At 41.2% G+C, this 15,588-nt stretch overlaps 1 protein-coding gene and 2 long non-coding RNA genes across 4 annotated transcripts in view; 1 reads left to right on the forward strand and 2 right to left on the reverse strand.

The window, feature by feature from the left end:
- The window catches only part of dennd4c (DENN/MADD domain containing 4C), a 205,021-nt gene that overhangs the window by 110,772 nt on the left and 78,661 nt on the right, over window positions 1–15,588 (forward strand). The gene's annotated exons all lie outside the window — the stretch shown is intronic.
- On the reverse strand, window positions 4,133–6,081 carry LOC146521744 (uncharacterized). The gene is made up of 2 exons (XR_014873452.1): window positions 4,314–6,081; window positions 4,133–4,230 (listed from the first exon to the last, which is right to left on the reverse strand). It is a non-coding gene; the product is annotated as an uncharacterized LOC146521744 (long non-coding RNA).
- On the reverse strand, window positions 12,949–15,585 carry LOC146521745 (uncharacterized). Its single transcript, XR_014873442.1, has 3 exons — window positions 15,264–15,585; window positions 14,385–14,542; window positions 12,949–14,278 (listed from the first exon to the last, which is right to left on the reverse strand). It is a non-coding gene; the product is annotated as an uncharacterized LOC146521745 (long non-coding RNA).

Raw genomic sequence — 15,588 nt, forward strand, 5'->3', positions numbered from 1 at the left:
TTCTCTATTTACTGTGGAGAGCAGAGCAGCGGCGTAAAGGACGTCCTCACAGTACCTGGGTCCATCAGGTCCTCCAGAAGCATGAGCAGTTTGGTGAGTTTCACCACTTGCTCCATGCAGGAGCTGCGTCTGGATGACGGCCGCTTTCAGCGATACCACCGTCTTTCCCTCGCCCAGTTTGAGGACCTGCTGTCCCGCGTGGGTCCAAGCATCGCCCGCCTAGACACCAACTACAGGCGCTCAATCCCACCTGCAGAGCGCCTGTCCGTCTGCCTGAGGTTAGTAAAAGTCTTTAATACGGTAGTCCTTTATTGATACCTGTGCTAATATATGCTAAACTATCAGTTTATACACTGATAACATGGATGTGTATGTTATCAGTGAATGCCATCGGTGTTTACTGATAGCAAACTGTGGTATGGAAACGACTGTTTATAATATTTCTAGTGATACTCAGAAGGTCTATCTTATAAAGTCCTTTTTTTTATTTAGACCTGGTTTAATTCTGGTATAGAACCCGTTGAATATTTGTATACAATCCCTGCAGCTGTCAGACTCTATAACAGGGGTCACCAGCCTTTTTTTTTTTTAAACTGAGAGCTAGATAAAATTGTGAACAGTTTGGTTCATCTTTAGTTATATGATAATAACTATCTTGATATGCTATGTCTTATCACAGGTTGATTTTTCAAAAAAGGCCTGGGTCATGTAGCAGCCAACAACTCCTCCAGAGAGGCTGTCCTGGTGAGTGAGAAGTTCATGGCCCACTTCTTGGCGGAGGGAGACGCCAGCATTATTGATTTGCCGGTGTGAGAAAAAGCATGTTAATATTAAGGCCTGGAGTGATTTTGATATGCATGTACAATGTTTCTATATATTCTGAGAAGTTGAGGTCTACAGGACCATGAAACTCACCTTAAAACTGTAAGTACAGCAGCAAATGTTTCAGATGTGTCAGGATTTGAAGGATTTGGCCAAAATAGGAGACTTTTTGTTTTGCTTTTGTTTTTTGAGTAAGAAGGGCAGCAGAATTCAGCACATAGTTTAATCTTACTAAGTCAGTTTGGCTGAGTGAATAAAAGCAGTAAAACATGAAAGGATACTGTCCGAGGTGGAGATACCTTTGCGTTTGTCACAGATACGGACAATGTCCTGAAATATGCTGTGAAACAATTTTGAGATGTCCCCTAAACAGAAGTTCAGTCATGAAGAACTTTAATAATACCGTTTGTTCAAAGAAAACTATTTAAACATATTTAAACGATGCCTTCTCTGTGCAGTTAATTAATGGTGAAATAAAAAAATGTCATATAGGCTTTTACAAGTCAACAAGTAAAAAAAATAAAGAGGACGGTTGGTCACGTCATTTTCTTGTTATGATGTGATTCACATGTTTCTAACTTTCGTACTGCGGTAACCAACACATAACCGCAAGGGAACTAAAACACGAACACGACGGAGGGAAAAACACACCGGATGCCGATGCCATTTTTCACTAACATCCCTCACATTACATTTCTCACACAGTCATCTCGGCTGTGATACACTCACTCACATTATCCAATGACACATCTGTATCTTTTGCTTGTTTCTCCTCCTCTTCTTTTCTCTTTTTTCTAAACTGAGGACCTGATGGCTTTGAACTTTTCTTGTCCATCTTCCATTGGTTTAAATTTTGCACTCCAGTATGACACCCACCCCCAAACCCGAGGATCACCACAACATAACCTAACACACCTACACCTTAGTTCACAGATTCACTTTGTCTAGTGTATTTCTGGGATTTCACACAACCCAGGATTCAAATCATGAATACATAATGGGCTTGGATTTACAACATTAAGAATGAAATGTGCTCTATTTGGAAGCAGCTGCCCCCCTCCCCTTTCGACGGGCTGTGTGTGAGACTTTAAATCATCAAACTGTAAATTATAAATTTGAAATTGTTATTGATCCCTTTACCCCGAGTCCTAAAGTTTATATTTATTTTCTTACTCTTCTTATATTTATTGTTTTTTTTCTTGCACTGCTGTAACTGAAGCCTCGTCGTCTCGTCTCTATATACTGGACTGTATGTAGCGGAGATGACAAAGTTTACTTTGACTTCAGCAGCGAGCAGGCGCACCGAGGGCTCTCGCGCTCAGTTTTTGCGTATAGAATTTCAAAAAAACATCGGTGCAAATTATAAGTCTGTATCATAATGTCTGGTGTTTTCGTGTTTTCGTGTTTGTTGTTTTGTTTTTATTTTCTTTCATTTTGCGAGCAGGTTATTAAATGCCGCTCCAGCCAGCCAGAGAATCCTTCGCCGCCCCGCCCTCTCCTCCCTGTGCCACAAGCAGCAGGCGCTGGCTGATGTCGGGGCAGCATGAGTACGAGCAATTCTTTTTTTTATTTTATTTTTTTGCTGATGCCCGTGATGCCGCTCCCCACCACGATGCCGCCCGGGCAACCGCCCGTGTCGCCCGTATCAAAAACCGCTACAACATAACATAACATAACATAACATAACATAACATAACATAACATAACATAACATATTGGAGCAGGATCGACATGTAGGGAAACCTCATAGCGCTAACCTCATCATCAGTCGCCTGTTTAAAACTATTTGACTTCTTTGTAAAAAGCAAAAAAACAAAAAAGAAAGACATAAAATAGTTTGAGATACTGCTCTTCTGTTCTTATTCTGTTATCGAATTTCTTGATTTTTATTTATTGAAAATGCTGTCACCTATGATGTAACAGGTTACCTCATAACACTTGTTTAATCAGATACCGTATCTCCTATAGCCCTGCCCTGCAGCACTATTAGTAGCAGGAGCAGCAGCAACATTGTAACCATGGTCCGCGCTTTGTGTTTATGTCTTTTTTGCGCTAGATTCCAAACTGCAGGTTTTGTCTCTCTAGCCAAACTTCACTGAACCAGCAGCAAAAGAAGAAATGTTGTCATGAATTCCCTCTTACTTTAGCTGTTTTGCTTCCAACACAATAAAATCACACTTCATGCACAGCGCTCTCTCTCTCTCTTTCTCTCTGTACTTCAAAAAACAATTTCCCATCTCAAATCTCTTTTTTCTGCATTATTCATTCGCGTATTACTCACCAGTCTACCGCTGTCGGCCGCTGTCTTTCTTTCTTTTTTTTGTTTTACTTTAATGATCCCGGACAAGAAAGCCTAATTTCTGCTGTTCAATACTGAAGAAATTTAAACTTTTGTAAAATGATGCAAAATTGAAAAACGTTTGGCTGTGTTTCTAAAACCTCTGTAACTTTGGTCTGCTTCGCTTCATCGGGTAATGTTCATGTATTGATTCATGTTTTTCTTCAGTTTTTGATCTACTGCAGAAGATTTTTAAGGTTACTGTAGTATGATGCGATTCCATGTTAGATTCTTGATGAATGTGTGTTGTTGTTATTCAGCCTGGTCCTATGTGCCCCTTTTTAACTTTAAGCACCCTCCCCTTCGGACATCTCTGCACAGCCCTGATTACATGTCTGTATTGTACAGTTTAGCTGCTGCAGTTTAGCCCTCTGTCCTGTAACAGAGCTGCTCAGGGCGTCTGCAGGCTCATAATAGACAACCTGTTAGTCTAGCTGTTGTCCATAATAGATATCAGTTTGGCTTTAAAAATTGAAGTAAAAATTATAAAACTCAAACCTCAAACACTCAGTGGATGTTTCACTGATGCACCTCCAGTGGAACCAGATCCCACAACAATGTGTGCTCTTAATCTGGCAGGAAAGGAAATGTTACTCACGTGGCGCTTTATGATTAACAAAATATAATTAAAACATTTTAACAGCTGTAGGTTAGTCAGTTTGTGGACATTTAATTTTGCATATGAGACACATAAACACCCAAAAAGTTGATTCTGTTCATCTGGATGTAACGTTTTCAGTGGGAGAAATGTTTCTTCACTCATCCAAGTGACTTCTTCAGTCTCAGCTGACGGCAGGTTTCCCCAATCTTATAAACAGTACATTTGCACAATGATGTTTTTTTTTTTATCATTAATTTGCAAATTGTCATGACCATTGATCAAAAACCGTTGATCAATGGTCATGAGTACCATTCACAAAGAGTTGGGGAATGGCTGCTATCACTTCTACCTCTTCTTAAAGTCAATAAAGAGTTCTTTTACTGATGGCATGAAGTTGGCTTTAATGTTAGTTGTAAGGTCTTGGGGTTGTTACAGCTTCACCTTGATCACAAACTACGCCACCGTCGAACTAAAACATAACATAAAATTCAATGAAATAGTAAGACGAGTGAAATAAAGACATAAAATGATCTATATAACATACAAACATACCTCGCTGGCTGACCCATGCTTTGAGGCAGAAATGAGCACTTTACAGATACTTTTAAGAACAACTTTCTCTTAATTAAATTGGCTTCTCTTGCTTCAACTTGCCATGGGCGTGCACATGAACATGGGCGTGCATCTCCCTCAGGTGCACCAGTGGAACCAACATGCAGTACAATAGTTCCTACATGAGAATTTTCACAATAAATGACCTAATGGCATATAAAATATGCATAGTGCAAAACAAAATACATTAACTGAAAGTAAGGCAGTAAAACTCCCACCAAATCACAAAACTATTGTGATTTCTACTTAAACACATTATAATAGGAACATGTTTACATTTTAGCATTTATTCTGCTTCTAGCAATAACACAGTTTTGTGTACTGGCCTATCAAGATACACTGGTTTGACAGTCCTTTTCCCATCCTTATCCAAGGTTGAATCACTGAGGAAAAGCTTAACCTTTCTAATTCTTCCATCTGCACTTGGATATACCTCTGTTACTTTTGCCAATTTCCACTTGTTCCTTGGAGAATTGTCCTCTTGGAGAATAACAATGTCATTCACCTTTGCATTCCTTTTATCTCTTTGCCAGATTTGTCTCTGTTGAAGATTGAGAAGGTATTCCTTTTTCCACCTTGTCCAGAATTCATTGGCCAAAAACTGAACTTGGCGCCATCTCCTTCTTAGGTACAGGTCCTGGCTCACAAATTCACCAGGAGGAGGTAGAATAACACTGGACTTCATCATGAGAATATGATTCGGTGTAAGAGGCTCTAAATTTGGATCATTTGGCTTGACTTCCGTAAACTTGCCATTTTCAACGGGTAGCTCGCTTTGCCACAAAAATTCTGGACCTTTAAACCAGTTAGAGTTGAGTAGCTGTTGGACAGTGAGCCCTCTTGATGCATGGTCTGCGGGATTACTTTCAGATGGTACATGATGCCACTGTCGTGGGTCTGTGAGTGACCGTATCCTTTGAATCCTATTTGCCACAAACACGTGAAATCTCTTTGCATCATTATTCACGTATCCCAACACTACCTTGGAATCTGTCCAGAAGTGTTCTTCAAGATCACTTATCTCCAGTTCATTTCTTAACATTGCACTTGTTCTTGCTGCAACAACTGCAGCCGTTAATTCAAGTCTAGGGACAGTAGTGACCTTGGTTGGGGCTACACGTGCCTTTCCCAGGACTAGGGCACAATGAACATCACCCTTTTATGTTACTGTTCTTAAATAACTACACTCTCCGTAGCCTGTCACACTAGCGTCTGAAAAATGGTGTAATTCACACTGTGCAATGTCTGTGTTTGCAGGTAAGACATGTCTTTGAACTTTCACCTTTGACAGGTTTTGAAGATCTAGGAGCCAGGATTCCCACTGTGTGCTGAGATCATCTGAGAGTGGCTCGTCCCATCCAACTTTCTCTTGACATAGCTGTTGCAGGATTTGCTTTCCTCTTAGGATGAACGGTGCCACAAATCCCAGTGGGTCATACACTGATGCTATTGTGCGCAGGATTCCTCTTCTTGTCATTGGGTGCTCTTTTACAGTTATTCTGAACTGAAACTCATCAGCAGAAACGCACCACTGAACACCAAGAGCCCTTTCCATTAATGGCTCTCCAAGTGCCAAATCTAAATCTTTAATACTTTCGGCACACTCTTCTCTCGGCAATGACTTTATCACATTTTCACTGTTTGATACGAACTTGTGTAATCTTAGTTTACCTGTGCTACACAGTTCTCTTGCCTCTTTGACTAGTTTTATGGCTTCTCTGACATAACACTAACAAGTCCATCATCTACATAAAAGTTCCTTTGAATGAACCTTACAGTGTTTGGAGTGAACTTTCCCTCACCTTGCGTGGCTAGATGTTTTAACCCAAAGTTGGCACAGCCAGGAGAAGAAGCAGCGCCAAAGAGATGAACCTTCATTCGAAAGACTGAGGGTGGAACGCTTAGGTCACCATGCTCCCACCATAGGAAGCGTAAGTAGTCCTGGTCTTGAGGTGTTACATGGAACTGGTGAAACATGCGTTCCACATCGCACATTACAGCAACGGAGCCCTTCCTGAACCTACAGAGCACTCCCACCAAAGTGTTTGTGAGGTCAGGCCCTGTAAGCAGGTGCGTGTTCAGTGAGGTGTCTTGATATTGTGCAGAGCAGTCAAAGACTACACGTATCTTGCCGGGCTTCTGAGGGTGGTATACCCCATGGTGGGGGATATACCAAACAGGGGTATTACAGAGTTCTTTCTCCGGCACTTTCTCTGCGTCACCACATGCTATCATGTTCGCCATAAAATTTGCATAGTCTGTGTAGTACCTTTGGTCCCTTTTGAATCTGCGTTCGAGACTACTTAAACGTTGCATTGCACCTGGCATGTTATTGGGAAGATTTGGTCTGTCGCTTTTGAAAGGCAGTGGCATTTCATAGTGTCCATCTAGCTTTTGCTTTATTCCTTCTTGTAGCTTTGTAATAAAGCGAACATCTTCTTGCGAAATGCTGTCTCTTCCACTGCTCTCTCTGTAAAGTCTGATTCAAGTGCTTTGATTACATCTGGAAATGTTACTTCCTTTACTTGTGTCTTGCAGATGTAATGAACCTTATTCTTTAGTTTGTGGGTGACTCAGTCTCTGGTATAACTTGTTTTACAATGATGCGGTGACTTACTCCAATTACATCATTACCCGTATCACATGAATCACAGTAGCTGATGATGCTCCAACCCAAATCTGTTCTCTGAGCGTACGGCTGGTTTTCTTCACCACATACGACCTCTCTGGGCATTAAGGCTTGTGTGCAGTTGTACCCTAACAGGAGTCCTATTTCACAGTCCAAAGGGGGGGCAATATGTTCAGTGAGATGCTCCAAATGTGACCATGCCCTTGCAGTGTCTGGAGTAGGAATATGACTACGATTAGCGGGTATAAAGTCCCGTGTGTAAACAACTGGTACAGTGAGTTTCTTCTTGGAAAACAGTCCTCTTATTTGCAGAGCTTCAAGTTTTGTGCATGGTACAGTGGTTTTCTTGGATGACATTGTAGATAGATTGAGCTTAACTTGAGTTTTGGTTGTGTCCAAGTTGTTTGCTACTTCATTAAGAATAAATGAAGAATCACTCTGTGTGTCCAGCAGAGCGTAGATCAGTACTTCTTTACTGGCTCATTTTGTGTGGATACGTAGACTGGGACTATTGCAGATGTCTGTGTGTTTTTACTTTCATGAGTCACTCTATTAGATGTGGTCTCATTGACTGTGTCTTGTGACTGTGTTACCTGATGCTGGGTTTCCTTCAGTTCACTTACTTGTTGCTCTTTAGGTGGTTCTTTCTTTGTCTCTTGTCTTTGTCTTTCTTCATGCAGGCATGTAGGATGCCGTTTTGAGCATGTGTTGCATGTCATCTTGTTGCTGCAGTTCTTGGAGAGATGGCCACTGTTTAAACAGCCAAAACATAATTTTTCACCTTGAATGAATTTGACTCTCTCAGCGACAGGTTTCTCAGTGAACTTACGACACTTGTGTAAGCCGTGTCCTGCTCTTTTACAAAACACACAAGAGACCATGCTTCTTTCAGTAGAGTTAGTTGTGAAGATTTTCACTGTATCTTGTCTCTTAGGAATGGATGTAGGTTGAGGTTTTGTCTTTGGTTGGTCAAAGTCACTTTGTCTTATGGCTTGGTATGATGTAATGGGATTACATGCGATACTTGCCTCCATTGACAGGAATGTTACAAAGTAACTGAAACGTGGGAATCTTTTGTGCTCCAGCTGGTACTCTGTAGCCTTTCGGTTCCACCTGTTACTTAACCAATCTGGTAGTTTAGCAGCAAGTCTTTGATTCTCAATGCCATCATTGAGAATGTTCAGATTCTCATTATTAGTCATTGCAGATTGGCAGCTTTGTAAAAAGTCCACAAACGTTCTTAGCTCTGCACTATTCTTTCCTGTCACCTTTGGCCAGGTATGTAACTTGTCTCTAAAGGCCTTAGCAATGACAAAAGGCTCTCCATAACGTTCATTGAGCATATTCCATGCTGCCTCATATGAGTCTTCAGAGCCAATCAGAAAATAGCCATCTAAGGCTTCCTTAACACAGCCACCAACATACTTCTGTAGAAAAAATATCTTTTCGGCAGTGGGAATGTTCTTTCTCTCTATTAGAGTCTGAAAGGATGCCTTCCAATGCTTAACTTAAGTGGATCCCCACTAAATACTGAGGGCTCTGGAATAGGCAGTCTATTAGCTGACATAGCTTCTGCCAAAACCTTTACAAGCTCACCTGTGCTCTCATAAGTGACATTTAACTCTCTTCGTGGTTGTAAGGGTTGATTAGCAGTATTCTTGGACTCTGTTACCTGTAAGTTTGCAGGGTTTAGAGTGACTCTTTCTTGCTTTACTGAAACGTAGTCTTCCTCATAAACTTGTAGTTTTGCCTGTGCTGCCTTGAGTCCTTTCAGATTTTCCAATCTTTCAATTTCTCTTCTTAAGTCCTCAACTGACCTTCTCCTTGCAGCACTTTCCTCTTGTTGTCTCTTTATCACGGCCGCTTTCGCCTTTTCTCTTTGTAACTTGCGCTCAGTTTCCTCCTTTTCCTCTAGGAGACGTTGTGACATTGCAGCAGCTGCTTGCTCTGCGGATATGCGTTTGTCTTCTTCTTCAAGCATTTGCATTCTTTCTCTGTACTTCTCTTGTTCTGTCATTATCTGAAGCACAGCCTTTGTGGCTTCATACTCTGCTGCAGCTTCTTGTCTTTTGGAGGAGGAACCATTAGAAAGAACTGTATTGGCTTTAAATGGACTATGAACTGAGACACTAACAGAGCTAGAGGATGTAAATATAGAGCCTGCATCAGGCCATACAATCTCCTCTTGAGTTTCTCCTTTAATGTGACATTTGATCTTCTGCAAAACTACTGTAGTCACTGATGTGCATTTGTCTAGCTTGGAACGCATATCATGAGGTGGTCCATCCATTGCTCTGTATTCATCATAAATATCATTAAGCTCGGCTGCTCTTTGTACAACGTTCATGTGACCTTCAAGAATGTCAGGTGGATCTCCTTTATAACAGATTTTTTTGCCACTTTGATTAATGCTTTCCATCTGTCATAAATACTGTCCAAGTGACGTTGCAGCCCTTGTAACCTTTCTTTATGGAATTCTTTTCCTTTTCTGTGAGCATGCGAGGCCTTTCACTTCTACGTTGCTCTATTTGCACTGTTTGCTCTAAAGAGGTTTCATCCACTTGCCTTGCAGCTTGTTCTGCACTGGGAGCTTCAATTTCTGTCTCAATTTGTGTCTGACATTTTTGATTTTCTTGTAATGCACTTATTTGTTGATCCAAAATCTCCTTTTAACTTGACTTGAGTAATGAATTGTGAACTTGGGTGCATTAATTTCCCTTCTTGCTAACTTGTGATGCTGTTGTTGTCAGGCTTAACACAGTTCCTTATTGTTTCTTCCTCCTTGTGTCATCTTTCCAAACATGAACTTTAATGTCTGGCTTCTAGACATCTTTATGAAGAAGCACTGTGAACTTGTGTGTCCATTAACATTTGCAGCAGCTTGGTCCTTGGTGCATTGGCACGATGTCACCACCAGGGGGCCGGGAATCATGCAGGTCCGAGTTCGACTATCACTTCTACCTCTTCTTAAAGTCAATAAAGAGTTTCTTTTACTGATGGCATGAAGTTGGCTTTAATGTTAGTTGTAAGGTCTTGGGGTTGTTACAGCTTCACCTGATCACAAACTACGCCACCGTCGAACTAAAACATAACATAAAATTCAATGAAATAGTAAGACGAGTGAAATAAAGACATAAAATGATCTATATAACATACAAACATACCTCGCTGGCTGACCCATGCTTTGAGGCAGAAATGAGCACTTTACAGATACTTTTAAGAACAACTTTCTCTTAATTAAATTGGCTTCTCTTGCTTCAACTTGCCATGGGCGTGCACATGAACATGGGCGTGCATCTCCCTCAGGTGCACCAGTGGAACCAACATGCAGTACATAGTTCCTACATGAGAATTTTCACAATAAATGACCTAATGGCATATAAAATATGCATAGTGCAAAACAAAATACATTAACTGAAAGTAAGGCAAGTAAAAGCTGCAATCACAGCATTGTAAGATGGTGACAGTTGTACCCTTAGGCCCCTCCTCGATTCAGAGATGGTCTTTCCCTTTTACATAAATGGCCTCCTGACTCCGTGCTCAAACCAGCGTTCCTCCCCGTCCAGGATGTTACATCCTCATCATTGAAAGAGTGTCCACTGGCCTGTTAGGTGTGAATAGACTGCAGAGTCCTGGCTGACGAGGTAGCTCTCCTGTGTTGTGCCATCTGCTTTGCCAGAGGTTGTTTGGTTTCTCTGATGTATAAATCATGGCAATCCTCCTGGCGCTTAACAGTGTACACTATGTTACTCTACATTTTGTTTTCTAATATTTTGTCTATTTTAACTATAAATAAAATAATTAATATTGGAGCCAACCTGCCTCTGTGTGCATCCTTGAATATGTGCGGCCTCTTTTATTCCTTTAATCTATTTTTCTTAAATAGGAATTTCCTGGGGTGAAATTCCCCTAGGTGGTGTTGTCATTTTATTACTCTTTATTTATAACCCCGCCACGGTGTATGCAAACTCTGCTCTTATCCGTGCTTGTATGCAAACTCCCGCCCACCACCCTTTCGCGCGAAGAGGCCACTTCTCGCCAGGAACTGCATACACGCGCGGAAGAACTTCACTTCTTACACCGGCTCAGGCAAACCTCGGTGACGCTTATAAAGGTCGAAAACAGAAGAAAGGTTGGGGACCTGCCAATCTTTGACATAGTGTTTGGGTTTTAAAAGCCACAGAGACACGTTGTTTAGAAAAAATATGTCTCAGCTGTTCCGATACTCCTGACACGTACAGGATAAGCCAGCAGTTGTCCTTCTCTCCAGGAACACCTGGAGCTTTCTTTAGGTGCTTTCTCAGGGCATTAATATGACAATTTTGCAAATTAATGATCATAAAACTGACCTCATAGCCCCGGTTTTTGTCAGTGGAGCTAGTTTAAGTTATTATACAAATGTACTGTTTACAGGGTTCAGGAAACCTGCAGTCAGCTGAGACTGAAGAAGTCACTTAGCAGAATTTCTTCGACTGAAAACGCCACGTCCAGATGAACAGAATCACTTTTAGGGATTTCCTTACCTGAATGATTGAGCATGAATGAAGACAATAAAAAGTGATGTTTTTTTTGTTATGTTGTCCTAATTTTTTTTCTTAAAAAACCTTTCAAGACACACATTTTGAAGTTGATAGGATAGAATAGAATAGAATAGAATAGAATAAGCCTTTATTATCCAATTGAAGAGAAATTTCGGTGTTACCGAGCTCTTACAGCAAAGGAAAATAAAATATAAAAGGAAGACACAAGGTGGTCCTATAAACATAAGCAATTGATGATGCTCCATTTGGATTTACACACCGGGAAAAACATTATATTGTATTTTTTTATGTATTTATTAATTTTGTGATGGTATCTCAAGGTCACCAATCGTAATCATCCACTGGCTGAATCTGATGCTAAGCCTGGATGAAGAGAAGTTGATGAACACACACTCACAAAAACACAACTCACTGTCATGTTCAGAAACCAGTTTGAGATGATTTGAGTTTGTAGCATGTTGTGTTATCCTGCTGGAAGCTGTCATCAGGAGATGAATACACCGTAGGATGGAGATGGTCAGCAAGAATACTCGGGTAAGCTGTGGTATTTAAATTGTGCTTATTTGGTACTAAGTGGTCCAAAGTGTGCCAAGAACGTATCCCCCAACGCATTTCACCAGCAGCCTGAACAAGGCAGGATGGATTCATGCTTTCAAGCTGTTTACTGCAGACTCTACCATCTGAATGTTGCAGCAGAAACTGAGACTCATTCAAACAGGCAGTATTTGTCCATTTTTCTCCCATTTTGGTCAGCCTGCGGGGCGGGGCGGAGACATGGTTGTGTCATGGTTGTGTCTCCGCCCCGCTTCGTGTGTCTCCACCTCATCGACCAACAGTAATCGTAACACACGGAGCGGGGCGGGGCGGAGACATGGTTGTGAGCCGGTGTAAGAAGTGAAGCGTGTGTGTGCTTTTATAGACACGATTACTGTTGGTCGCCGAGGTGGAGACACACGAAGCGGGGCTCAATACCAGTAAAGACTGGATTTTAGTTTCAAAATTATATAAAGTCTGAAACTCAAATCTTACGAAACCTGGTTCCTTCCAGCGCATTCCTTGACAGGCTGCGAGGCCAGCTCCTTTGAACTCCGGCTAGCTGCTCTCACACAGTAGCGGTTTTAGATACGGGCGACACGGGCGGTTGCCCGAGGCGGCATCGTGGTGGGGGCGCCATCACCGGCATCGGCAAAAAAAAAATGCTCGTACTCATGCTGCCCCGACGTCAGCCAGCGCATATTGGGAATGGCATAGGCACCGATTGGTTTTCTATCGCCCATTTGCTGGGAGTAATGGCGCCCTTCGTTTGCGAGGAGCGCCTGCTGCTTGTGACACAGGGAAGAGGGGGCGGGGCGGCGGGGGATTTTCTAACAGCAGCATCTAATAACCAACTCGTAAAGTAAAACAAAATAAAAACAAACCAACAAACACAAAAACACCAGACATTATAATACAGACTTATAATTTTCACCGATGTTTTTTTTTTTTAATTTTATCTGTGTTTTTTTTAATTCTATACACGAAAAGTGAGCGCGAGAGCCCTCGGCGCGCCTGCTCGCTGCTGAAGTCAAAGTAAACTTTATTGTCATCTCCGCTACAGTCCAGTATATAGAGAGACGAGACGACGAGGCTCCAGTTACAGCAGTGCAAGCAAACAAACAATAAATATAAGAAGAGTAAGAAAATAAATATACACGTTAGGACTCGGGGTAAAGTGATCAATAACAATTTAAAATGTAAAATTTACAGTTTGATGATTTAAAGTCTCACACACAACCCGTCGAAAGGGGCGGTGGGCCCTGCTGCTTCCAAATAGACCACATTTCATTTATAATGTTGTAAATCCAAGCCCATTATGGATTCATGATATGAATCCTGGGTTGTGTGAAATCTCAGAAATGCACCCTAGACAAAGTGAATCTGTGAACTAAGGTGTAGGTGTGTTAGATCATGTTGTGGTGATCCTCGGGTTGAGGGATGGGTGTTCATACTGGAGTGCAAAATTAAAACCAATGGAAGATGGACAAGAAAAGTTCAAAGCCATCAGGTCCTCAGTTTAGAAAAAAGAGAAAAGAAGAGGAGGAGAAACGAGCAAAAGATACAGGTAAGCAGATGTGTGATTGGATAATGGCAGGTCATCCTGAAACAATCAGAATCAGAATACTTTATTAATCTCTAAGGAAATTATGTGTGTTACAGTTGCTCCAAGAAGAAATGGTAAAAATAGTAACAGTAACAGACTAAACTCCAAACAATACATTATGTTACAGTTTTTAATATTAATTAGTCATTGTTGATTTGTCCTGTTCTCATTGTATGACGAATTATGATGGCTGTTAGGTAGCCGTTTGCATACTATGCATACTCTCTCTCTCTTCATATGTGTGTGTACAACAGTTTTATGTTAATGTACAATCCTTAATATGTTTTGTGTGTGTGTGTGTGTGTGTGGGGGGGGGGGGGGCGCCAGAGGGAGTGTTCGCCCAGGGCGCCAAACAGGCTAGGACCGCCACTGCTCTCACAAGCAAACATTCGCACATATAAGCCTTGGGTAACCCAATAACCGGTGCAGATTTATAAAGACTGTTATTTTTATAAATCAGCCGCTATCAAACAGAGCTCTGATAAGTTACAGCGTTTAACGAGTAGTTGCTGCAGCTGACTCATTTGTTCTTCCTTCTGACAGACTTGGAGCTGAAATGGATGGACACGGTAAAGTTGCCACTCCGCTGTATGTCCTGATAGAACCAGGAGAATATAGAATTAATTCAACTGGACACTCAAAAGACGTCCTTAAATGCTCTTTAAGTGGCAGAACAAACAAACAAACAGTTAATCGCTTACTTGAGATGAAATCTGCTCAGCTACTTTGAAAACAGCTTCTAACTGGTTCCTCCTTTAACAGGATGACTCTTCAGGGGTAAGGCCATCATGCAGTCCAGCAACCTTTATGGTTCTGCTTTGATTCACCAGGAACTATTAGGGAAACCTTCCAGCGCCTCCTGTGAAAGACACAGGGATAAACACAAACATTTATTAACATGTTCCACAGTCTTCCAGTTTGATTTTCTCATCCTGTGGACAACAATGTACAGGGATGCAGGTTTATTGTTAATTTTTTAAGTTACTTTACTGAACATATCCAGCTGCAGCTCCACTGTGATCCTGAACTGGATAAGCACTTAAGAAAATGTGTCAATAAACGGACATACATCAACTTACTATATTTATCTAAACAGACTGGACCAATAATGCTTCACTGAGTTAGAGACTTTAACAGTCTCTTCTATGTAAGAATGTCTCGTGCTGATAGACCTGCAAACTTGACAACAAAAGTTTTTCAGACTGCAGGTAGCTGTGGTCAGCTAACACATTTACATTTATGTCACACTTATTTCTGCTTTCCCATTTTATAATTATTACTTACATTTTGATTAGATACCTTGAGTTTGTAAATGATCAGATTACATAATTGGAATACAATGTATCCAGTTCAGGGTTGCGGGAGGATGAAGCCTATCCCAGCTGATACAGGACAAAGACAGGACAGGCTGCCAGTTTATCGCAGGGCTAACACAATATGTGTAACAGAAAATCCACTTAAATGTTTGATATTTCTTATAATAATCATAATTATGACTATTATTTAAAGGTTTCTTTATAAATACATTTAGAATTTTTATAACACCTAAAATATAAACCTGAGCTGTTTCAGATTCTGACCTCTGACCTCAGTGACCAGGCTGTGTCCTCACTGCAGCTCCCTCTTGGAAGTACGTCTGCTTCTTGTCTTCCCCCAGTGTTGACCGCCTGCCCTTAATATCACGTACTGTACCTGAGGAACAAAAAAGGACAAACACTTGCCTTCATTTAAGAAGTACATTCATACAGAGATAATCTATGGAAACACACTAGTTCACCCTTTGGGAGGAATCAGTTCCTCTGAAACATTTCTGTAAATGGACATCATGTGGAGAATGAATGAAATGAGTTCTTCAGGTGACTCAGCAGACCCACACTGACAGATGAAACTTTTGATTTCCAATCT

The sequence above is a fragment of the Neolamprologus multifasciatus genome, chromosome 3 (assembly GCF_963576455.1).
Source record: "Neolamprologus multifasciatus chromosome 3, fNeoMul1.2, whole genome shotgun sequence".
Classification (NCBI taxonomy): Eukaryota; Metazoa; Chordata; class Actinopteri; order Cichliformes; family Cichlidae; genus Neolamprologus; species Neolamprologus multifasciatus.